This window comes from Oncorhynchus tshawytscha, linkage group LG05, assembly GCF_018296145.1.
Source record: "Oncorhynchus tshawytscha isolate Ot180627B linkage group LG05, Otsh_v2.0, whole genome shotgun sequence".
Classification (NCBI taxonomy): Eukaryota; Metazoa; Chordata; class Actinopteri; order Salmoniformes; family Salmonidae; genus Oncorhynchus; species Oncorhynchus tshawytscha.
The window spans coordinates 6,027,147-6,054,646 of record NC_056433.1 but is presented as its reverse complement, the minus strand read 5'-3'; the positions used below and the strand labels follow the sequence as shown (position 1 = coordinate 6,054,646).

General features: G+C 40.4%; 1 pseudogene; it reads right to left on the bottom strand.

Annotated features, from left to right (window-relative positions):
• Nucleotides 1-27,500, bottom strand: part of LOC121846467 — a 94,843-nt pseudogene that overhangs the window by 64,299 nt on the left and 3,044 nt on the right.

The following is a 27,500-nucleotide window of genomic DNA, read 5'->3' as shown; positions in this document are numbered from 1 at the left end:
TTTGAGGTGCAAGAGCATGGTCATAATGTATTACTCCAGCCCAGGTGCAATTTAGATTTTGGCCACAAGATGGCAGCAGTGTACGTTCAAAGTCTTAGACTGATCCAATGAACCGTTGCATTTATGTTCAAACGTTTGTATCAAGACTGCCCAAATGTGCCTAAGTTGTTTATTAATAACTTTTCAAGTTCATAACTGTGCACGCTCCTCAAACAATAGCATGGTATTCTTTCACTGTAATAGCTACTGTAAATTGGACAGTGCAGTTAGATTAACAAGGATTTAAGCTTTCTGCCAATATCAGAAATGTCGATATCCTGGGAAATGATTTTGTTACTTACCGATCCTGTAGAGGTTAATTAATGCCTAAACTTAATTAAACACATTTGCAACATCTTCGAAATGTGATATCTGAGAAACATGGATGAGTGTCTAATTCTGACGTAAGACTGTGAGACCTAGTTGGGCCTACAGCTCATGTTCTATATTAGCAGGTCAGGGTCGGGTACGAGCCTCAGATTTTCACTTTGTCACATATTGTCACACCCTGACCTTAAGAGATCTTTTAATTCTCTATTTGGTTAGGTCAGGGTGTGACTAGAGTGGGCAATCTATGTTGTCTATTTCTTTGTTGGCTGTGTATGGTTCCCAATCAGAGGCAGCTGTCTATCTAGGCAGCGATCATACTTAGGCAGCCTTTTTCCCACCTTAGTTTGTGGGATCTTGTTTTTGTATAGTTGCTTTCCAGCCCTACAGAACTGTGCGTTTTGGTTTGTATTTGTTGTTTTTCGGTGTCATCAATAAAAGAAAGATGTACGCCTACCACGCTGCACCTTGGTCTACTCCTTCCAACGATGAGCGTTACAGAAGATCCCACCACAAACAGACCAAGCAGCGTGGCCAGGAGAAGCAGGGGCACGGGAGAGAAGGGAGTGGAGCACCTCCTGGACGTAGGAGGAGACTCCGGGGTTCGCAACCACGGGGTGGTTGGCGGAGCCAGGGGTTGTACCAGAGCCAACTCCCCATGGGGAGAGTGTGGTCAGGCAGGCACCATGTTTTGTGGTGATACGGGCAGGCACCATGTTTTGCAGTCTCCAGTACGTATCCACAGTCCGGTGTGTGCTGTGCCAGCTCCCCACATTTCAACGACAGATGTGGGATCTTAATTTGAGCCAGTTTGCTACAGCAGGAACAGAATCCTGCAGCAACACGAAATGTGAATTATTATGTCGATTATAATTAATGGATATTTTTGTAAAGGTTGATACATTTTTTTTTTGTACGGGAAAATCAAGTCTGAAATTTCAAAGTGGAAGTTATAAACTTCAGAAGCCATTTAAAAACTCAAATAGACTAAAAGTCTAAAATGCCCTCCATTGCAACAAAGTTCTCCTGCAACATGGTGATCAAATTAAGATCCTATATATATATGCAAATATCTACTAACCCTAAACCTAGCTGTAACCCTAACCTTAGCCCTTATCCTAATTCTAAACTTAACCCTTACCCTCAACCTAAACCTTAACCGTAACCCCATCTGTAACCTTACTAACCAGTTACTTATCAACAGAAGGTTTGTTGATAGTATGACCATCTGTAGAGCATCTACAAATGGAAAATGCGGACTATCCAAATAAAATGGGACCAATGGAACGGAGCAGAAGATTGTATTGTACCTAATATTTGATGATGTCGTTAGCAACGTCTTTTTTGGGGGGTTGAAAGTTGTAAAATTTGCAATGTTCATGATATGACGTCGTTTTACTTACTTGTATGTTGCTCTGGATTAGAGCGTCTGCTGACTAAAAAAAAATAGAAATAAAAATGGCATTTAGCAGACACTTTTATCCAAAGCAACTGGTTTTGTAACCCTGGCAACTGTCAACTGGTTTAGTATATCTGTGACTGTAACCCTGGCAACTGTCATCTGGTTTAGTATATCTGTGACTGTAACCCTGGCAACTGTCAACTGGTTTAGTATATCTGTGACTGTAACCCTGGCAACTGTCAACTGGTTTAGTATATCTGTGACTGTAACCCTGGCAACTGTCAACTGGTTTAGTATATCTGTGACTGTAACCCTGGCAACGGTCAACTGGTTTTGTATATCTGTGACTGTAACCCTGGCAACTGTCAACTGGTTTAGTATATCTGTGACTGTAACCCTGGCAACTGTCAACTGGTTTAGTATATCTGTGACTGTAACCCTGGCAATTGTCAACTGGTTTAGTATATCTGTGACTGTAACCCTGGCAACTGTCAACTGGTTTAGTATATCTGTGACTGTAACCCTGGCAACTGTCAACTGGTTTAGTATATCTGTGACTGTAACCCTGGCAACTGTCAACTGGTTTTAGTATATCTGTGACTGTAACCCTGGCAACTGTCAACTGGTTTAGTATATCTGTGACTGTAACCCTGGCAACTGTCATCTGGTTTAGTATATCTGTGACTGTAACCCTGGCAACTGTCAACTGGTTTAGTATATCTGTGACTGAAACCCTGGCAACTGTCAACTGGTTTAGTATATCTGTGACTGTAACCCTGGCAACTGTCAACTGGTTTAGTATATCTGTGACTGTAACCCTGGCAACTGTCAACCGGTTTAGTATATCTGTGACGGTAACCCTGGCAACTCTCAACTGAGTCACATAGGGACCACGTAGGATCATCCAACAGTTAATGTACTGGGGCCTCAACAGATAGGTACATGAGAGGTGAATCGCTGTGAGTGAGTGACTAAGGGAGTGAGTGGTACTATACCTTGTATGGTCCTTTTGAAGAAGGCTTTGCACGCCTCACAGGAGGCGACCCCATAGTGGTAACCTGATGCGATATCCCCACACACCAGACACAGCCTTTTTGGTATTGCATTCAACATATACTCGCACTTGATTGGAGAATCATCCGCCACGCCCTCTCCGCAGTCGTCATACCTCCGGAGACAGGCTCCGCCCCCTCCCAGCATGCCCGGGTTGAACATGGGCGGGGAGTCGAGGACGTGCGAGCTTCCGTTGAGGTTGTTTACGTTGATGTAACTGCCGCTGACGTCGCTATTGGCCGAGGGGCTGTGGTGGCTGATGGTGTCAACCAATGAGGAGGAGGGGGAGGAGGGCTCAGTCTTGATATAGGAGCCGCAGCTGGAGGTCAGGTGACACTCCTGGAGGTCAGAGGGCATCCTGCTCAGCAACCTATAGGAACACAGGAAATAGAGGAGAAGATAACTGTATATAATCTTTATCTTTATTTGAATGTTTTGCAATGATTCTGTACCACCCAGTTCTACCAGTATTGTGCAAAAGGACTGTCTAAGAAAGAGACAGATAGTGAGACATACAGTGACATGAGACTGTCTGGGATCCTTTGAACTGTCCTTTCTGAGTGTGCACCTTTACTAGTCTCATTTCCCCTGACCTCCGGGGACCGTCTCCTGACCTCCAGCTGACCTTTTTGTCCTTATATCTTTCTAAATAAGAGGGATTTATTTTGTGCGTAAACAGAATGAGAAAATAGCCTTAACTTCTCATTTCTGTGATGTTAACTCAATGGAAATAGAATAAAGTGAATGAAACTCAAAACAAGCTGTTAAATGGAGAGTTGTTGTTGCTCTCAGCATGCGCAGAATCACGGCTATTATAACCCGATCTCAATCAATAGTCCTGGTTGGATAAAACACGGTGCCGAGTTACCACAAGGAGATGAGGGAACGAGCAGAGGGTGTGTGTGTGTCTGTGTGTCTGTGTGTCTGTGTCTGTGTGTCTGTGTCTGTGTCTGTGTGTCTGTGTGTCTGTGTCTGTGTGTCTGTGTCTGTGTGTCTGTGTGTCTGTGTGTCTGTGTGTCTATGTGTCTGTGTGTCTGTGTCTGTGTGTCTGTGTGTCTGTGTGTCTCTGTGTCTGTGTCTGTGTCTGTGTGTCTATGTGGCTGTGTGTCTATGTGTCTGTGTGGCTGTGTGTCTGTGTGTCTATGTGGCTGTGTGTCTATGTGTCTGTGTGTGCATTGAGTTTGAGTTTGAATTTATTTTATTTTTTACTGGGACAGTACACATTAATCAACGTTTCAGTAAAAGTGCAGGTTTTAGCCAGCCGGCTAATTTTCAACCGCAGTCCCTGGGCAGGTTATTAAAAACAATTACAATATAGACAATAGCAACATAGGACAAGCAAGACGTAGCATGCAGACAGAGCAACATAGAACAAAAAGCAGCAAGACAAAATTCATAAAAGCAACAAAGTGTTTCCACACTACAAGCTACAGACAACAGACAACATGGAAAGCGGCAACACACAGCTAGGGACTATGTTCACCAATCTGATTGACCTTTAGCCATGTCTTCAAGCATTTTGTGAAAGTGTGATAGGTGGTGCAGTTATGTGTGTCTGATGGCATTGGAATATCCCAACCCCAGCCAGACTGATGAAAGTAGAGGATTGTCAACTAAATGAAAGTTCTCATTAAGCCTTTGCGAAATAGACGGATTATAAAATTAGCTGTATTTCTGTTACATCAACCCAGAGTCTATACAAAACTATAAAAATAACTATGTATAGCAAATATATAAATATATAGATATATACGGCAAATATATATACGGCAAATATATATATATATATAGACGGCAAATATATATACGGCAAATATATAGATATATATGGCAAATATATAAATATATAAATATATACGGCAAATATATGAATATATACGGCAAATATATAAATATATATGGCAAATATATGAATATGTACAGCAAATATATAAATATATAAATATATATGGCAAATATATAGATATATACGGCAAATATATGAATATATACAGCAAATATATAAATATATACGGCAAATATATGAATATATACAGCAAATATATGAATATATACGGCAAATATATAAATATATTTACGTCAAATATATGAATATATACGGCAAATATATGAATATATATATGGCAAATATATGAATATATATGGCAAAGATATGAATATATAAATATATATGGCAAATATATAGATATATAAATATATATGGCAAATATATGAATATGTACAGCAAATATATAAAGATATAAATATATATGGCAAATATATAAATATATACAGAAAATATATAAATATATAAATATATACGGCAAATATATGAATATGTACAGCAAATATATAAAGATATAAATATATATGGCAAATATATAAATATATACAGCAAATATATAAATATATAAATATATACGGCAAATATATGAATATGTACAGCAAATATATAAATATATACGGCAAATATATGAATATGTACAGCAAATATATAAATATATATGGCAAATATATGAATATATATGGCAAAGATATGAATATATAAATATATACGGCAAATATATGAATATATACAGCAAATATATAGATATATAAATATATATGGCAAATATATGAATATGTACAGCAAATATATAAAGATATAAATATATATGGCAAATGTATAAATATATACAGCAAATATATAAATATATAAATATATATGGCAAATATATGAATATGTACAGCAAATATATAAATATGTACATATGCAGTTTTTAGAATCAGGCAGGGACAATCATAGCCCTCTGTCCTAACTGCTGGAATGAGATAGACGCTACGCTACGCTACACACACAGACACACACACACACACACAGACACACACACACACCCAGCCATGTATCGACCCTCTCCCTTCCTTCCTTCCGGCTTTCAGACCTAAACCCTACTCTCATTTTCCCAGACATTTCTTATGCATTTTTAATCAGTCAGACCAGACGGTTAACATAATTAGTCAGACCAGACGGTTAATATCATTTAGATGGGGATGGAGATATGGGATATGTTCTGTTGGGCTGCATTCAACAGAGGACGGGTGCCAAATGGCCCCCTATTCCCTATAGTGGACTACTTAATTATTACTTTAATGTAACCTTTGTTTAACTAGGCAAGTCAGTTTAAGAACAAATTGTGGTTTATAATGACGGCCTACTCCGGCCAAACCCGGGTGACACTGGGCCAATTGTACGCCGCCCTACGGGACTCCCAATCACGGCCGGTTGTGATACAGCCTGGAATCGAACCAGGGTGTCTGTAGAGACGCCTCCAGCACTGAGATGCAGTGCCTTAGACCGCTGCGCCACTCGGGAGCCCACAGACAGGACCCATGGCTTTATACCAGGATCCATGGGTTGATACCAGGACCCATGGCTTTATACCAGGATCCATGGGTTGATACCAGGATCCATGGGTTGATACCAGGATCCATGGGTTGATACCAGGATCCATGGGTTTACACCAGGATCCATGGGTTTATACCAGGATCCATGAGTTGATACCAGGATCCATGGGTTTACACCAGGATCCATGGGTTTATACCAGGATCCATGGGTTGATACCAGGATCCATGGGTTGATACCAGGATCCATGGGTTTATACCAGGATCCATGGGTTTATACCAGGATCCATGGGTTTATACCAGGATCCATGGGTTTATACCAGGACTCATGGGTTTAATGTAGTGCACTACGAAGGGAATAGTGGGCCATTTGGGACTCATTAGCGGGCTGTGTCTAATAAAAGATGAAACAGACTGGAGTTTTAATCTGGACTGTAATCTAGATTTCACTTGTAAAGTATAGCCTATTCTATTTTCTGCTGGAGGGAGTTGAGAAGTGTAAAGAAATCAAATGCTTATTATATCATTCAGCATTCACAGACAGAAAGATGGAGGAATTATCATTAGGAATATAATTGAGAATCTGTGGGTATATCATTGGGAATATAATTGAGAATCTGTGGGTATATCATTAGGAATATAATTGAGAATCTGTGGGTATGTCATTGGGAATATAATTGAGAATCGGTGGGTATATCATTAGGAATATAATTGAGAATCAGTGGGTATATCAGTTGGAATATAATTGAGAATCTGTGGGTATATCAGTGGGAATATAATTGAGAATCAGTGGGTATATCAAATCAAATTTTATTTGTCACATACACATGGTTAGCAGATGTTAATGTGAGTGTAGCGAAATGCTTGTGCTTCTAGTTCCGACAATGCAGTAATAACCAACGAGTAATCTAACCTAACAATTTCACAACTACTACCTTATACACACAAGTGTAAAGGGATAAACAATATGTACGTAAAGATATATGAATGAGTGATGGTACAGAACGGCATAGGCAAGATGCAGTAGATGGTATCGAGTACAGTATATACATATGAGATGAGTAATGTAGGGTGTGTAAACATTATATTAAGTGACATTGTTTAATGTGGCTAGTGATAAAGTTTTACATCAATTTCCATTATTAAAGTGGCTGGAGTTGAGTAAGTGTGTTGGCAGCAGCCACTCAATGTTAGTGGTGGCTGTTTAACAGTCTGATGGCCTTGAGATAGAAGCTGTTTTTCAGTCTCTCGGTCCCTGCTTTGATGCACCTGTACTGACCTCGCCTTCTGGATGATAGCGGGGTGAACAGGCAGTGGCTCGGGTGGTTGTTGTCCTTGATGATCTTTATGGACTTCCTGTGACATAGGGTGGTGTAGATGTCCTAGTTGGCCCCCGGTGATGCGTTGTGCAGACCTCACTACCCTCTGGAGAGCCTTACGGTTGTGGGCGCAGCAGTTGCCGTACCAGGCGGTGATACAGCCCGACAGGATGCTCTCGATTGTGCATCTGTAAAAGTTTGTGAGTGCTTTTGGTGACAAGCCAAATTTCTTCAGCCTCCTGAGGTTGAAGAGGCGCTGCGCCTTCTTCACAACGCTGTCTGTGTGGGTGGACCAATTTCAGTTTGTCCGTGATGTGTACGCCAAGGAACTTAAAACTTACTACCCTCTCCACTACTGTCCAGTCGATGTGGATAGGGGGGTGTTCCCTCTGTTCTTTCCTAAAGTCCACGATCATCTCCTTTGTTTTGTTGACGTTGAGTGTGAGGTTAATTTCCACACTCCGAGGGCCCTCACCTCCTCCCTGTAGGCCGTCTCGTAGTTGTTGGTAATCAAGCCTACCACTGTCGTGTCGTCCGCAAACTTGATGATTGAGTTGGAGGCATGCATGGCCACGTAGTCGTGGGTGAACAGGGAGTACAGGAGAGGGCTCAGAACGCACCCTTGTGGAACCCCAGTGTTGAGGATCAGCGGGGTGGAGATGTTGTTACCTACTCTCACCACCTGGGGGCGGACCGTCAGGAAGTCCAGTACCCAGTTGCACAGGGCGGGGTCGAGACCCAGGGTCTCAAGCTTGATGATGAGTTTGGAGGGTACTATGGTGTTAAATGCTGAGCTGTAGTTGATGAACAGCATTCTCACATAGGTATTCCTCTTGTCCAGATGGGTTAGGGCAGTGTGCTGTGTGGTTGCGATTGCGTCGTCTGTGGACCTATTTGGGCGGTAAGCAAATTGGAGTGGGTCTAGGGTGTCAGGTAGGGTGGAGGTGATATGGTCCTTGACTAGTCTCTCAAAGCACTTCATGATGACGGAAGTGAGTGCTACGGGGCGATAGTCGTTTAGCTCAGTTACCTTAGCTTTCTTGGGAACAGGAACAATGGTGGCCCTCTTGAAGCATGAGGGGACAGCAGACTGGGATAAGGTTTGAATATGTCCGTAAACACACCAGCCAGCTGGTCTGCGCATGCTCTGAGGACGCTGCTGGGAATGCCATCTGGGCCTGCAGCCTTGCGAGGGTTAACACATTTAAATGCTTTACTCACGTCGGCTGCAGTGAAGGAGAGTCCGCAGGTTTTGGTAGTGGGCCGTGTCAGTGGCACTGTATTGTCCTCAAAGCGAGCAAATAAGTTATTTAGTCTGCCTGGGAGAAAGACATCCTGGTCCGCAACGGGGCTGGTTTTCTTTTTGCAATCCGAGATTGACTGTAGACCCTGCCACATACCTCTTGTTTCTGAGACGTTGAATTGCGACTCTACTTTGTCTCTATACTAATGCTTAGCTTGTTTGATTGCCTTGCGGAGGGAATAGCTACACTGTTTGTATTCGGTCATGTTTCCGGTCACCTTTCCCTGGTTAAAAGCAGTGGATCGAGCTTTCAGTTTCGCGCGAATGCTGCCATCAATCCACAGTTTCTGGTTTGGGAATGTTTTAATAGTTGCTATGGGTATGACATCGCCAATGCACTTTCTAATGAACTCCCTCACCGAATACGGATGCACTTTCTAATGAACTCGCTCACCGAATCAGCGTATTCGTCAATGTTGTTGTTGGACGAAACATATCGAAACATATCCCAATCCACGTGATCGAAGCAGTCTTGAAGCGTGGAATCAGATTGGTCGGACCAGCGTTGAACAGACCTGAGCGCCGGAGCTTCCTGTTTTAGTTTCTGTCTGTAGGCTGGAAGCAACAAAATGGAGTCGTGGTCAGCTTTTCCGAAAGGAGGGTGGGGTGAGGGCCTTATATGTGTTGCGGAAGTTAGAATAACATTTATCCAGGGTTTTGCCAGCCCTGGTTGCACAATCGATATGCTGATAGATTTTTAGGGAGTCTTGTTTTCAGATTAGCCTTGTCAAAATCCCCAGCTACAGTGAATGCAGCCTCAGGATATGTGGTTTCCAGTTTGCATAGAGTCAAATAAAGTTTGTTCAGGGCCATCGATGTGTCTGCTTGGGGGGAAATATATACGGCTGTGATTAAAATCGAAGAGAATTCTCTTGGTAGATAATGCAGTCGACATTTGATTGTGAGGAATTCTAAGTCAGGTGAACAGAAGGACTTGAGTTCCTGTATGTTGTTATGATCACACCACGTCCCCCCCCGCCCCTCTTCTTACCAGAAAGATGCTTGTTTCTGTCGGCGCGATACGTGAAGAAACCAGCTGGCTGCACCGACTCCGTTAGCGTCTCTCGAGTGAGCCATGTTTCCGTGAAGCAAAGAACGTTACAGTCCCTGATGTCCCTCTGGAATGCTACCCTTGCTCGGATTTCATCAACGTTGTTGTCAAGAGACTGGACATTGGCTAGTAGTATGCTAGGGTGTGGTGTGCGATGTACCCGTCTCCGGAGCCTGACCAGAAGACCGCTTCATCTGCCCCTTTTACTGCGTCCTTGTTTTGGTTCGCCGGCTGGGATCCGATCCATTGTCCTGGGTGGTGGGCAAAACAGAGGATCCGTTTTGGGAAAGTCATATTCCTGGTCGTAATGATGGTGAGTTGACGTTGCTCTTATATTCAGTAGTTCCTCCCTGTATGTAATGAAACCTAAGATTACCTGGGGTACCAATGTAAGAAATAACACGGGAAAAAAACAAAATACTGCATAGTTTCCTATGAACGCGAAGTGAGGCGGCCATCTCTGTCGGGAAGTCAGCGCCGGAAACCACCATCTCCTCGAAGCTTTTTGTACTTTTCTGCTGTTTTGATGCCCTATATACTTTATCCTTGTGGGCTAATAGAGGTGATCTATTTGTGTTACTAAGCCAGTGAGACACAAAGGGTTAATAGCCCGCCTATTTGGTTCCACTACACTATGGATTTATCCAAAGAGAGGACATTTGATTGTTAAGGGTTAAGCTGCCATGGCAGAACAAGGCATAAATCACAACGCTAAACACACACATACACACACACACACACACACACACACACACACACACACACACACACACACACACACACACACACACACACACACACACACACACACACACACACATACACAAACACTCATTGTACAGGAGAGCCAAGGAGCCATGCATGAAATGAGTTCATTAATCTCTGTTTGACAGTCTGTCCTGTCCTTGTTCTATCATCGACATAAACAGAACCCTCCCATTCTCTTCCCTTCACATCTGACACGTAGATTGTGTGTGTGTGTGAGTGCTTGTGTGTGTGTGTGTGTGTGTGTGTGTGTGTGTGTGTGTGTGTGTGTGTGTGTGTGTGTGTGTGTGTGTGTGTGAGTGTGAGTGGACTGTATTACTAGTGTAAGTTGGCTTATCTTTTCCTCTCACTTTGTTCAGGTGTATAAATGAATCAGCTTTGCATTTTGTTCAGGTGTGTAAATGACTCAGCTTTGCATTTTATTCAGGTGTATAAATGACTCAGCTTTGCATTTTGTTCAGGTGTGTAAATGACTCAGCTTTGCATTTTATTCAGGTGTGTAAATGACTCAGCTTTGCATTTTATTCAGGTGTGTAAATGACTCAGCTTTGCATTTTATTCAGGTGTGTAAATGACTCAGCTTTGCATTTTGTTCAGGTGTGTAAATGACTCAGCTTTGCATTTTATTCAGGTGTGTAAATGACTCAGCTTTGTATTTTGTTCAACAAACTCCACTTAAGTTCCATTTGAACAAATTTTCATTCAATGTTGGCTTGCGGTTTCAAGCAGCTTGTTGTATTCAGTCCTTGAAATCATGGACATTAATATGGAGTAGGTCCCCCCTTTGCTGCTATAACAGCCTCCACTCTTCTGGGAAGGTTTTCCGCTAGATGTTGGAACATTGCTGAGGGGACTTGCTTCCATTCAGCCACAAGAGCGTTAGTGATGTCGGGCACTGATGTTGGGCGATTAGGCCTGGCTTGCAGTCCGCGTTACAATTCATCCCAAAGGTGTTCGATGGGGTTGAGGTCATGGCTCTGTGCAGGCCAGTCAAGTTCTTCCACAAAAATTTCGACAAACCATTTCTATATGGACCTCGCTTTGTGCATGGAGGCATTGTCATGCCGAAACAGGAAAGGGCCTTCCTCAAACAGAATCGTCTAGAATGCCATTGTAGCGTTATGATTTTTCACTTCACTGGAATTAAAGGGCCTAGGGCGAACCTTGAAAAACAGCCCCAGACCATCATTCCTCCTCCACCGAACTGTACAGTTGGCACTATGGATTCAGGCCGGTAGCGTTCTCCTGGCATTCGCCAATCCCAGATTCATCCGTCGTCAGACTGCCAGATGGTAAAGCGTGATTCATCACTCCAGAGAACGTGTTTCCCCTGCTTCAGAGTCCAATGGCAACGAGCTTTACACCACTCTAGCCAACGCTTGGCTTTTGCGCATGGTGGTCTTAGGCTTGTGTGTGGCTGCTCAGCTATGGAAACCCATTTCATGAAGCTCCTGCTGAACAGTTCTTCTGCTGAAGTTGTTTCCAGAGGCAGTTTGGAATTCGGTAGTGAGTGTTGCAACCGAGGACAGACAATTTTTATGCACGTTGCACTTCAGCACTTGGTGGTCCCGCTCTGTGAGCTGGTGTGGCCTACCAATTTGCGGCTGAGCCGTTGTCGTTGCTAGACTTTTCCACTTCACAATAACAGCACTTACATTTGACCGGGGGCAGCTCTAGCAGGACAGAAATTTACGAACTTACTTCTTGGAAAGGTGGTATCAGAAGACAGTGCCACATTGAAAGTCACTGAGCTCTTCAGTGAGGGCCATTGTACTGCCAATGTTTGTCTATGGAGATTGCATGGCTGTGTGCTCGATGTTATACACCTGTCATCAACAGGTGTGGCTGAAATAGTCGAATCCACTAATTTAAAGGGGTGCCTTTAAACCACACAGTGATACTCATTTTCTATTGCTCTTCACTAAAGCCATTCATTGCAGTCGTGGAAAAAGTACCCAATTTTCATACTTGAGTGAAAGTAAAGATACCTTAAAAAGTAAAAGTCACAAAATACTTCAGCAAAAGTCTAAAAGTATTTGGTTTAAAATGTACTTAAGTATCAAAAAGTAAAAGTATGAATCTTAAAAAATGTGACATTTTTGAGGTACGATCGCGAATATCCTACAAACAGGACATCAAAAAACGATAAAATCTTAAGTTTGTGCATATTTGTAAACAATAGCTGGTGCACAAAATCTAAGGAAGTCTCTAGATTTTGCTCACTTGAGGTAGAGTATATTGTGATAAATTGCAGGCCACACTACTTGCCTAGAGTGTTCTCAGCTATACTTTTTGTGGCTGTTTATTTACCACCACAGACAGCTGCTGGCACTAAGACCGCACTCAATCAGCTGTATAAGGAAATAAGCAAACAGGAAACCACTCACCCAGAGGCGGCGCTCCTAGTGGCCGGAGACTTTAATGCAGTGAAACTTAAATCAGTTCTACCAAATCTCTATCAACATGTTAAACGTGGAACCAGAGAGAAAAAAAAATCTAGATCACCTGTACTCCACACACAGAGACGCGTACAAAACTCTCCCTCGCCCTCCATTTGGTAAATCCGACCACAATTCTATCCTCCTGATAGAACAAAATTAAAGCAGGAAGCACCAAATCAAATCAAATGTATTTATAAAGCCCTTCGTACATCAGCTGATATCTCAAAGTGCTGTACAGAAACCCAGCCTAAAACCCCAAACAGCAAGCAATGCAGGTGTAGAAGCACCAGTGACTCGGTCTATAAAAAAGTTGTCAGATGAAGCAGATGCTAAACTACAGGACTGTTTTGCTAGCACAGACTGGAACATGCCCCGGGATTCTACCGATGGCATTAAGGAGTACATCACATCAGTCACTGGCTTTATCAATAAGTGCATCGAGGACGTCATCCACACAGTGACTGTAAGTACATACCCCAACCAGAAACCATGGATTACAGGCAACATTCGCACTGAGCTAAAGGGTAGAGCTGCCACTTACAAGGTGCGGGACGCTAACCCGGAAGCTTATAAGAAATCCTGCTATGCCCTCTGACAAACCATCAAACAGGCAACGCGTCAATACAGGGCAAAGATTGAATCGTACTACACCGGCTCCGACGCTCGTCTTATGTTGCAGGGCTTGTAAACTATTACAGACTACAAAGGGAAGCACAGCCGCGAGTTGGTCAGTGACACAAGCCTACCAGACGAGCTAAATCACTTCTATGTTTCGCTTCGAGGCCAACACTGAGGCATGCATGAGTGCATCAGCTGTTCCGGACGACTGTGTGATCACGCTCTTCGTAGCCGATGTGAGTAAGACCTTTAAACAGGTCAACATTTACAAGGCTGCGGGGCCGGACGGACTACCAGGACATGTGCTCCGGGCATGTGCTGACCAACTGGCAGGTGTCTTCACTGACATTTTCAACATTTGCCTGATTGAGTCTGTAATACCAACATGTTTCAAGCAGGCCACCATAGTCCCTATGCCCAAGAACACAAAGGCAACCTGCCTAAATGACTACAGACCCCTAGCACTCACGTCCGTAGCCATGAAGTGCTTTGAAAGGCTGGTAATGTTTGGATCAACCTAAGAAAACAACTGTTTACAAGAAAATAACTAAATGTTTTGAAACCAAACATACGATTCAGTACCAACTATTACAAAGTTGTGACCTATTTCTTTTAACATTCAACATCCCCCTTTTTGTTAAACCTAATAAATAACACAGATACAAACTAATATGTATACAACCCATTTTTTCATGTTGTTCCAAGTTGATTTCTCACTTTGGAATTACCTATCCACATTTCTTGAATTGGCTAACAAGCAATTAAATCAATGTCCTGTTAATTAAGATATTAACTTAGTTTCATCACATGAAATCATGACTCCAAACACCTTCTTTACCTAAGACTTTCACATTAACTGGTTACAATCTCATATATATATATATTTTTTAACCTTAATATAACTAGGCAATTCAGTTAATTAAGAACAAATTCTTATTTACAATGACGGCCTACACCAACCAAACCCGGACAACACTGGGGAAATTGCACGCCACCCTATGGGACTCCCAATCACGGCTAGCCTGGAATCAAACCAGGGTGTCTGTGACACCTCAAGCACGGAGATGCAGTGACTTAGACCACTGCGCCACTCATAGGCCCATTGGGAAATATTCCCAGGCTCTTTTGTCTATTTATACAGATATCATTTAAAATTCAGTGCTTGTCGTGAACATGCTGTATAATCATAAAATAATACAGAACACATTACCTGGAATGACATTCACTTTCATGGGTGAACAAACTGAAAACCAGGCATCCAATAGGCCACACTACCAAATCTTCTGTTAGGCTGTAGCTAGTACGTTGCGCCCACTGCAATGTGAATGTGGTATTTAGAAACTTCCGTTCATTTCAAAACATCACATTGATCAGACAAATTCATTATTTGATTTCAAACAAATTGAATAGAATAGGTTGAACAAACCAAAGTGTAATTTTGGATCATAACAATCAGAAAAAGTATTTCAGATTAACTTTTTTTTTACAGTGTGTACTGTACCCATCCACACCACATACCAGCTAGCAGCTACTGTCATTAATAAACATGTCACTCTGCGATTGTCAGAACAGGGTGGCTCAAAACCAACACTTTTCCCACCACCTGCTCTCTCCATCCATCAGTAGAAATCTAAAGTTCTAATTCCTAATTCTCTGGCCAGGGCACTGGTTGTTATTGCTGTTACTTACACCAGACCAGACCCAGGCCCGATGATTCACCCATTTCTACAGCATCTATCCAGGCCCAGTGACCCAGCCATCTATCCAGGCCCAGTGACCCAGCCATCTATCCAGACCAACAGCTGAACTGTAAGTAAGCCATAATACCATTCTAAATATCTTGTTCCGGTTAGACCAACACCAGTAATCAAACATTTAACCAGATGCCACAGGTCAGCTGAGAGGAAGCAAACTCTTAACCAATCAGAAACAGAGAGCCCAAGCTCTTGACCAATCAGATGCTGATTAGAACAACAGAGCCCAAGCTCTACTTTAGCCAGGGACACTATAACACTGATACCGATGCCGTTTTATTCACAACAACATTACAGTTGTAAAGTACTCAAGTCAACCGTTTCCCTGAACCGTCTTTAGAAAATCACTGCATAACACACAATATACACAATATATAATATAGGCTGGCCTACTATGCAAAATATCACTAAAATCTCCTTATTAAATTTAAAAGAGCTGGGGATAAAACGTACAGCTAATGGATTTAATACCATGGAGCTATTGATTGTGGTATTGGAATTTCCTTGTCATATTACTTTTGTTTCCAGAACTAACCCAGAACTAACCCAGAACTAACAAAACACTAACAAAACTGAGACGGATCCATTTCAAATATACTGTAAGAACAATAAAAACCCAATACTGTGCTGCAAGAATCAGACTGTCACATCATTCAAATGATATCAATTAACTGTTCGAATTGCAGAATTTTTTCCCAGAAATGTATTTGCTGGACCTGTTATTTTGTCATGGAATGAGAGGTCAGATAAAATAAAGCTTTTATCATTAAACAGTCTTAATTTACTCTTATATGAATAAACATCTGTCAATTGTTCTCTTCATCTTAATGTCACTGGTTGTTCTAAACTACATTTCTACTTCTATCCCGTCAAGAAAATATCACGTGTAACCAAGGGAAGTCTAGCAGTCTGAGCTGGCACACGTTTCTACAGGGTCGGTATAGGTCTGATTACAGCTTACTGTCTCTCTCCACTGTCATGCTCTCTGTTTTTCTCCACTGTCATCCTCTCTGTCTCTCTCCACTGTCGTCCTCTCTGTCTCTCCACTGTCACCCTCTCTGTCTTTCTCCACTGTCATCCTCTCTGTCTCTCTCCACTGTCATCCTCTCTGTCTCTCTCCACTGTCATCCTCTCTATCTTTCTCCACTGTCATCCTCTCTCTTTCTCCACTGTCATCCTCTCTATCTTTCTCCACTGTCATCCTCTCTATCTTTCTCCACTGTCATCCTCTCTGTCTCTCTCCACTGTCATCCTCTCTGTCTTTCTCCACTGTCATCCTCTCTCTCTTTCTCCACTGTCATCCTCTCTCTCTTTCTCCACTGTCATCCTCTCTGTCTTTCTCCACTGTCATCCTCTCCGTCTTTCTCCACTGTCGTCCTCTCTGTCTTTCTCCACTGTCATCCTCTCTATCTTTCTCCACTGTCATCCTCTCTGTCTTTCTCCACTGTAATCCTCTCTATCTTTCTCTACTGTCATCCTCTCTGTCATCCTCTATCTGTCGTCCTCTCTATCTTTCTCCACTGTCATCCTCTCCGTCTTTCTCCACTGTCGTCCTCTCTGTCTTTCTCCACTGTCATCCTCTCTATCTTTCTCCACTGTCATCCTCTCTGTCTTTCTCCACTGTAATCCTCTCTATCTTTCTCTACTGTCATCCTCTCTGTCATCCTCTATCTGTCGTCCTCTCTATCTTTCTCCACTGTCATCCTCTCTGTCTTTCTCCACTGTCGTCCTCTCTGTCTTTCTCCACTGTCATCCTCTCTGTCTTTCTCCACTGTCATCCTCTCTGTCTCTCTCCACTGTCATCCTCTCTGTCTTTCTCCACTGTCATCCTCTCTGTCTTTCTCCACTGTCATCCTCTCTGTCTTTCTCCACTGTCATCCTCTCTGTCTTTCTCCACTGTCATCCTCTCTATCTTTCTCCACTGTCATCCTCTCTGTCTTTCTCCACTGTCATCCTCTCTGTCTTTCTCCACTGTCATCCTCTCTATCTTTCTCCACTGTCATCCTCTCTGTCTTTCTCCACTGTCATCCTCTCTATCTTTCTCTACTGTCATCCTCTCTGTCATCCTCTATCTGTCGTCCTCTCTGTCTTTCTCCACTGTCATCCTCTCTGTCTTTCTCCACTGTCATCCTCGCTCTTTCTCCACTGTCATCCTCTCTATCTTTCCTCACTGTCATCCTCTCTGTCTCTCTCCACTGCCATCCTCTCTCTTTCTCCACTGTCATCCTCTCTATCTTTCCTCACTGTCATCCTCTATCTGTCATCCTCTCTATGAATTGGTTCAATATAGTCAGAAAAGACCTTAACAATATATTTAGAAAGCCGTCAGGTGTTTTCATCATACGGTCATGAGGCTGTTTGATTTGCTTTCGCTAAAATGATATAAAATTACATTTACCTAAGTATTCAGACCTTTTACTCAGTACTTTGTTGAAGTATCTTTGGCAGCAATTACAGCCTAGAGTCTTCTTGGGTTTATGCTACAAGCTTGGTACACCTGTATTTGGGGAGTTTCAACCATTTTTCTTAGTAGGTCCTCTCAAGCTCTGTCAAGTTGGATGGGGAGCGTTGCTGCACAGCTGTTTTCAGGTCTCTCCAGAGATGTTCGATTGGGTTCAAGTCCAGGCTCTGGCTGGGCCACTCAAGGACATTCAGAGATTTGGGCCAAAGTCAAGTCACTGTCATGTTGGAAGGTGAACTGTCGCCCCGGTCTGAGTACCTGAGCACTCTGGAGCAGGTTTTCATCAAGGATCTGTCTGTACTTTGCTCTGTTCATCTTTGCCTCAATCCTGACTAGTCTCCTAGTCCCTGCCACTGAATAAAATTGCCACAGCTTGATGCTGCTACCACCATGCTTCACTGTAGGGATGGTGCCACGTTTCCTCCAGATGTGACGCTTGGCATTCAGGCCAATGAGTTCAATCTTGGTTTCATCAGACCAGAGAATCTTGTTTCTCATGGTCTGAGAGTCTTTAGGTGCCTTTTGGAAAAACTCCAATCGGGCTGTCATGTACCTTTTACTGAGGAGTGGCTTCCGTCTGGCCACTCTACCATAAAGGTCTGATTGGTGGAGTGCTGCAGAGATGGTTGTTCTTCTGGAAGTTTTTCCCATATCCACAGAGGAACTCTGGAGCTCTGTCAGGGACCATCGGGTTCTTTGTCACCTCCCTGACCAAGGCCCTTCTCCCCCGATTGCTCAGTCTGGCCGGGCGGCCAGCTCTAGGAAGAATATTGGTGATTCCAAACTTCTTCCTTTTAAGAATGATGGAGGCCATTGTGTTCTTGGTGACCTTCAATCCTGCAGACATTTTTTGGAACCCTTCCCAATCCTGTCTCGGAGCTATAAGGACAATTCTTTCGGCCTCGTGGCTTGGTTTTAGCTCTGACATGAACTGTCAACTGTGGGACCTTATATAGACAGGTGTGTGCCTTTCCAAATCATGTCCAACCAATTGAATTTTCCACAGGTGGATTCCAATCAAGTTGTAGAAACATCTCAAGGATATCAAGAGATACTCAATGCCTGATTTGTTATTGTTACCCATCTACCAGTCAATTGCCCACTTTATGAGGCTTTCAAAGGGCTCCCTGGTCTTTAGAGTTTAATCTAGTCACAGACAGACGGACGGGCGGACGACGGATGGACGGACGGACAGACAGACAGACAGACAGACAGACAGACAGACAGACAGACAGACAGACAGACAGACAGACAGACAGACAGACAGACAGACAGACAGACAGACAGACAGACAGACAGACAGACAGACGGACAAGAATGCATCTAGCTGTGGTCACAGACAGAGACAGACAGACATACTAACACATGGACACACACACACACACACTCCTTGTGTGTGTGTGAGTGTGTGCATAGATGTGAGTGCACTCTCACACACACACAGGTGGGACTGGAGACTCACACACTGACCTGATAACTAATTTTAGCGAAAGTGAATCCAACAGCCTCAAGACAGAGATATTGCATGTAGATTATGGAGGGAAGAAAATAATGTAATACATTTTAGAATAAGGCTGTAACATAACAAAATGTGGAAGAGTCAAGGGGTCTGAATACTATCCCAATGCACTGTAGTAATGTGGTGCCTGCAGTTATATACAGTAGTAATGTGGTGCCTACAGTTATATACAGTAGTAATGTGGTGCCTTCAGTTATATAGTAATGTGGTGCCTGCAGTTATATAGTAATGTGGTGCCTGCAGTTATATAGTAATGTGGTCAGTTACAGTAGTAATGTGGTGCCTGCAGTTATATATTAATGTGGTGCCTGCAGTTATATAGTAATGTGGTGCCTACAGTTATATACAGTAGTAATGTGGTGCCTTCAGTTATATACAGTAGTAATGTGGTGCCTACAGTTATATACAGTAGTAATGTGGTGCCTACAGTTATATACAGTAGTAATGTGATGCCTGCAGTTATATAGTAATGTGGTGCCTGCAGTTATATATTAATGTGGTGCCTACAGTTATATAGTAATGTGGTGCCTACAGTTATATACAGTGGTAATGTGGTGCCTGCAGTTATATAATAATGTGGTGCCTTCAGTTATATAGTAATGTGGTGCCTGCAGTTATATAGTAATGTGGTGCCTTCAGTTATATAGTAATGTGGTGCCTACAGTTATATACAGTAGTAATGTGGTGCCTACAGTTATATACAGTAGTAATGTGGTGCCTTCAGTGATATAGTAATGTGGTGCCTGCAGGTATATAGAGTAGTAATGTGGTGCCTACAGTTATATAGTAATGTGGTGCCTACAGTTATATAGTAATGTGGTGCCTACAGTTATATACAGTAGTAATGTGGTGCCTGCAGTTATATACAGTAGTAATGTGGTGCCTGCAGTTATATAGTAATGTGGTGCCTTCAGTTATATAGTAATGTGGTGCCTGCAGGTATATACAGTAGTAATGTGGTGCCTACAGTTATATAGTAATGTGGTGCCTACAGTTATATACAGTAGTAATGTGGTGCCTTCAGTTATATAGTAATGTGGTGCCTACAGTTATATACAGTAGTAATGTGGTGCCTACAGTTATAAACAGTAGTAATGTGGTGCCTACAGTTATATACAGTAGTAATGTGGTGCCTGCAGTTATATAGTAATGTGGTGCCTTCAGTTATATAGTAATGTGGTGCCTTCAGTTATATAGTAATGTGGTGCCTACAGTTATATACAGTAGTAATGTGGTGCTTTCATATATTTAGTAATGTGGTGCCTACAGTTATATACAGTAGTAATGTGGTGCCTACAGTTATATACAGTAGTAATGTGGTGCCTTCAGTTATATACAGTAGTAATGTGGTGCCTACAGTTATATACAGTAGTAATGTGGTGCATACAGTTATATACAGTAGTAATGTGATGCCTGCAGTTATATACAGTAGCAATGTGGTGCCTTCAGTTATATACAGTAGTAATGTGGTGCCTTCAGTTATATAGTAATGTGGTGCCTGCAGGTATATAGAGTAGTAATGTGGTGCCTACAGTTATATAGTAATGTGGTGCCTACAGTTATATACAGTAGTAATGTGGTTCCTTCAGATATATAGTAATGTGGTGCCTGCAGTTATATACAGTAGTAATGTGGTGCCTACAATTATATACAGTAGTAATGTGGTGCCTGCAGTTATATAGTAATGTGGTGCCTGCAGTTATATATTAATGTAGTGCCTACAGTTATATAGTAATGTGGTGCCTACAGTTATATACAGTAGTAATGTGGTGCCTGCCCTTCAGTTATATAATAATGTGGTGCCTTCAGTTATATACAGTAGTAATGTGGTGCCTTCAGTTATAGAGTAATGTGGTGCCTGCAGGTATATCGAGTAGTAATGTGGTGCCTACAGTTATATAGTAATGTGGTGCCTACAGTTATATACAGTAGTAATGTGGTTCCTTCAGATATATAGTAATGTGGTGCCTGCAGTTATATAGTAATGTGGTGCCTGCAGTTATATATTAATGTGGTGCCTACAGTTATATAGGAATGTGGTGCCTACAGTTATATACAGTAGTAATGTGGTGCCTACAGTTATATACAGTAGTAATGTGGTGCCTGCAGTTATATAGTAATGTGGTGCCTGCAGTTATATAGTAATGTGGTGCCTTCAGTTATATAGTAATGTGGTGCCTGCAGGTATATACAGTAGTAATGTGGTGCCTACAGTTATATAGTAATGTGGTGCCTACAGTTATATACAGTAGTAATGTGGTGCCCTCAGTTATATAGTAATGTGGTGCCTTCAGTTATATAGTAATGCGGTGCCTGCAGTTATATAGTAATGTGGTGCCTTCAGTTATATAGTAATGTGGTGCCTACAGTTATATACAGTAGTAATGTGGTGCCTACAGTTATAGTAGTAATGTGGTGCCTACATTTATATACAGTAGTAATGTGGTGCCTACAGTTTTATACATAGTAATGTGGTGCCTACAGTTATATACAGTAGTAATGTGGTGCCTGCAGTTATATACAGTAGTAATGTGGTGCCTTCAGTTATATAGTAATGTGGTGCCTTCAGTATATACAGTAGTAATGTGGTGCCAGTTATATAGTAATGTGGTGCCTACAGTTATATACAGTAGTAATGTGGTGCCTTCAGTTATATAGTAATGTGGTGCCTACAGTTATATACAGTAGTAATGTGGTGCCTTCAGTTATAAACAGTAGTAATGTGGTGCCTTCAGTTTATAGTAGTAATGTGGTGCCTGCAGTTATATAGTAATGTGGTGCCTTCAGTTATATAGTAATGTGGTGCCTATAGTTATATACAGTAGTAATGTGGTGCTTTCATATATTTAGTAATGTGGTGCCTACAGTTATATACAGTAGTAATGTGGTGCCTGCAGTTGTATAGTAATGTGGTGCCTTCAGTTATATAGTAATGTGGTGCCTGCAGGTATATATAGTAGTAATGTGGTTCCTACAGTTACATAGTAATGTGGTGCCTACAGTTATATACAGTAGTAATGTGGTGCCTTCAGTTATATAGTAATGTGGTGATTTCAGTTATATAGTAATGTGGTGCCTGCAGTTATATAGTAATGTGGTGCCTTCAGTTATATAGTAATGTGGTGCCTACAGTTATATACAGTAGTAATGTGGTGCCTGCAGTTATATAGTAATGTGGTGCCTGCAGTTATATACAGTAGTAATGTGGTGCCTTCAGTTATATAGTAATGTGGTGCCTGCAGTATATGGTGCCTTCAGTTATATACAGTAGTAATGTGGTGCCTACAGTTATATAGTAATGTGGTGCCTACAGTTATATACAGTAGTAATGTGGTGCCTTCAGTTATATAGTAATGTGGTGCCTGCAGTTATATAGTAATGTGGTGCCTTCAGTTATTTAGTAATGTGGTGCCTATAGTTATATACAGTAGTAATGTGGTGCTTTCATATATTTAGTAATGTGGTGCCTACAGTTATATACAGTAGTAATGTGGTGCCTGCAGTTATATAGTAATGTGGTGCCTTCAGTTATATAGTAATGTGGTGCCTGCAGGTATATATAGTAGTAATGTGGTGCCTTCAGTTATATAGTAATGTGGTGCCTGCAGGTATATACAGTAGTAATGTGGTTCCTTCAGATATATAGTAATGTGGTGCCTGCAGTTATATAGTAATGTGGTGCCTGCAGTTATATATTAATGTGGTGCCTACAGTTATATAGGAATGTGGTGCCTACAGTTATATACAGTAGTAATGTGGTGCCTACAGTTATATACAGTAGTAATGTGGTGCCCTCAGTTATATAGTAATGTGGTGCCTTCAGTTATATAGTAATGCGGTGCCTGCAGTTATATAGTAATCTGGTGCCTTCAGTTATATAGTAATGTGGTGCCTACAGTTATATACAGTAGTAATGTGGTGCCTTCAGTTATATAGTAATGTGGTGCCTACATTTATATACAGTAGTAATGTGGTGCCTACAGTTATATACAGTAGTAATGTGGTGCCTGCAGTTATATAGTAATGTGGTGCCTTCAGTTATATAGTAATGTGGTGCCTGCAGATATATATATAGTAGTAATGTGGTGCCTACAGTTTATATATAGTAATGTGGTGCCTACAGTTATATACAGTAGTAATGTGGTGCCTTCAGTTATATAGTAATGTGGTGCCTGCAGTTATATAGTAATGTGGTGCCTTCAGTTATATATTAATGTGGTGCCTACAGTTATATACAGTAGTAATGTGGTACCTTCAGTTATATAGTAATGTGGTGCCTACAGTTATATGCAGTAGTAATGTGGTGCCTTCAGTTATATAGTAATGTGGTGCCTACAGTTATATAGTAATGTGGTGCTTACAGTTATATACAGTAGTAATGTGGTGCCTTCAGTTATATAGTAATGTGGTGCCTTCAGTTATATAGTAATGTGGTGCCTTCAGTTATATAGTAATGTGGTGCCTACAGTTATATACAGTAGTAATGTGGTGCTTTCATATATTTAGTAATGTGGTGCCTACAGTTATATACAGTAGTAATGTGGTGCCTGCAGTTATATAGTAATGTGGTGCCTTCAGTTATATAGTAATGTGGTGCCTGCAGGTATATATAGCCTAGTAATGTGGTGCCTTCAGTTATATAGTAGTAATGTGGTGCCTGCAGTATATACAGTAGTAATGTGGTGCCTGCAGTTATATAGTAATGTGGCACCTGCAGTTATATAGTAATGTGGTGCCTTCAGTTATATAGTAATGTGTTGCTTACAGTTATATACAGTAGTAATGTGGTGCCTGCAGTTATATAGTAATGTGGCACCTGCAGTTATATAGTAATGTGGTGCCTTCAGTTATATAGTAATGTGGTGCCTGCAGGTATATACAGTAGTAATGTGGTGCCTACAGTTATATAGTAATGTGGTGCCTACAGTTATATACAGTAGTAATGTGGTGCCTTCAGTTATATAGTAATGTGGTGCCTTCAGTTATATAGTAATGTGGTGCCTGCAGTTATATAGTAATGTGGTGCCTTCAGTTATTTAGTAATGTGGTGCCTATAGTTATATACAGTAGTAATGTGGTGCTTTCATATATTTAGTAATGTGGTGCCTACAGTTATATACAGTAGTAATGTGGTGCCTGCAGTTATATAGTAATGTGGTGCCTACAGTTATATAGTAATGTGGTGCCTGCAGTTATATAGTAGTAATGTGGTGCCTTCAGTTATATAGTAATGTGGTGCCTGCAGTTTATATACAGTAGTAATGTGGTGCCTTCAGATATATAGTAATGTGGTGCCTGCAGTTATATACAGTAATAATATGGTGCCTGCAGTTATATACAGTAGTAATGTGGTGCCTGCAGTAATATACAGTAGTAATGTGGTGCCTTCAGTTATATAGTAATGTGGTGCCTGCAGTTATATAGTAATGTGGTGCCTACAGTTATATACAGTAGTAAGGTGGTGCCTTCAGTTATATAGTATTGTGGTGCCTTCAGTTTTATACAGTAGTAATTTGGTGCCTACAGTTATATACAGTAGTAATGTGGTGCCTGCAGTTATATAGTAATGTGGTACCTACAGTTATATACAGTAGTAATGTGGTGCCTGCAGTAATATACAGTAGTAATGTGGTGCCTGCAGTTATATACAGTAATAATATGGTGCCTGCAGTTATATACAGTAGTAATGTGGTGCCTGCAGTTATATACAGTAGTAATGTGGTGCCTGCATTTATATACAGTAATAATATGGTGCCTTCATTTATAAACAGTAATAATATGGTGCCTGCATGTATATACAGTAATAATATGGTGCCTGCATTTATATACAGTAGTAATATGGTGCCTGCATTTATATACAGTAGTAATGTGGTGCTTGCATTTATATACAGTAATAATATGGTGCCTTCATTTATAAACAGTAATAATATGGTGCCTGCATTTATATACAGTAATAATATGGTGCCTGCATTTATATACAGTAGTAATATGGTGCCTGCAGTAATGTAAAGTAGTAATGTGGTGCCTGCAGTTATATACAGTAATAATATGGTGCCTGCATGTATATAGTAATGTAGTCAGATTCTGTACAGGAACGGCCTGCTAAATATATACATAAAGGTGGGCATAAAGGTGAACAGGTAGGTTAATTGGTGCTGAGAACGTAAACATCCTGAGCGTCACTATTACTGGCAACAAGCGGTATTCTGTACAGTGTGTCACAGTGTATAGAGAGGAATGACATTGCAGCATGGTTGACAGGTACAGAGGGATTAGATATAGTGTCCCGCAAACAAATAGGGACTAACTCAATACCACACACGGTCTATCAGTCATTCACACACACACACACACACACACGAGGGGGCACAACATACGTGAAGATGGCTGGTTCTACAATCTAGAACAATAGTACTTTTGCTTAATTCTATGTAGAAAAAAAGTATAAGTATACCTCTTGAGCTGTCTTTATCCTCCTGTTTGGTGTTTCTCAATAAAACACATTCATTAAATGCTTCTCTGCATCTCTGCTAAATTCTGGGTAAATGATTGAAAGGAATTTGAGTCTTATTCAATCCATTTAGTTATTGCTTGCTTTTCTAAAGTCTAAACCAACTTTTCCAGCAGGCATGCCAGCTCAGATAGTTAGACTGTGTAGGCTACTTGTTTGATAGGTAGTTATGAGTTTGGGATCTTGAGAACCTATCTGTGCTAGCTAAAGCCAACTTCATAAAGTTCATCAAAAGTTAAACGGTTCATTGCGGGAATAAAGTATATATAGTTAACACATAGAGTATTTAAAACATAAAGTATATAAGACGTATAGAGTTTTTACAGCATTAAGTATATATAACATACAGAGTATTTAAATAATAAATTATATAAGCAACATATAGAGTACTTAATGCATAAATGATTTATAACATATAGAGTATTTAAAGCATAAAGTATATATATATAACATATAGAGTATTTAAATAATATATTATATTATATAACACATAGAGTATTTAAAGCATACATTATTTATAACATATAGAGTATTTGAAGCATAAAGTATATATATATGTATATATACATGTATATATATATATATATATATATATATAACATATAGAGTATTTAAATAATACATTATATATATAACATATAGAGTATTTAAATAATACATTATATATATAACATATAGAGTATTTAAATTATAAAGTATATGTAACATATAGAGTATTTAAATCATAAAGTGTATATATATATATATAACATATAGAGTATTTAAATTATAAAGTATATATAACATATAGAGTATTTAAATTATAAAGTATATATAACATATAGAGTATTTAAATCATAAAGTGTAATAATATATAACATATAGAGTATTTAAATTATAAAGTATATATAACATATCGAGTATTTAAATCATAAAGTGTATATATATATATATAACATATAGAGTATTTAAATGATAAAGTATATATAACATATAGAGTATTTAAATTATAAAGTATATATAACATATAGAGTATTTAAATCATAAAGTGTATATATATATATAACATATAGAGTATTTAAATTATAAAGTATATATAACATATAGAGTATTTAAATCATAAAGTGTATATATATATATATATATAACATATAGAGTATTTAAATTATAAAGTATATATAACATATAGAGTATTTAAATTATAAAGTATATATAACATGTAGAGTATTTAAATCATAAAGTATATATATAACATATAGAGTATTTAAATTATAAAGTATATATTACCTATAGAGTATTTAAAGATACATACAAATGTCGTGACGTAGCCTACTCAAATATTTTAAGTAAAATTACTTTCTTTAGAATATTTGTAGTACTGTTCTGAAATAGACAAATCGTTGCTGTGTTTGAAGCATAGTAAATAACCAAGTATCTACGAGGTGACATTTTGTGCACTAGCAGATAAGTGATTATTTCACACTATACAAATGATATCAACAGATACCAGAGTGGCACAGCGGTCTACGGCACTGCATCTCAGTGTTAGAGGCGTCACTACAGACCCTGGTTTGATTCCAGGCTGTATCAAAACCGTC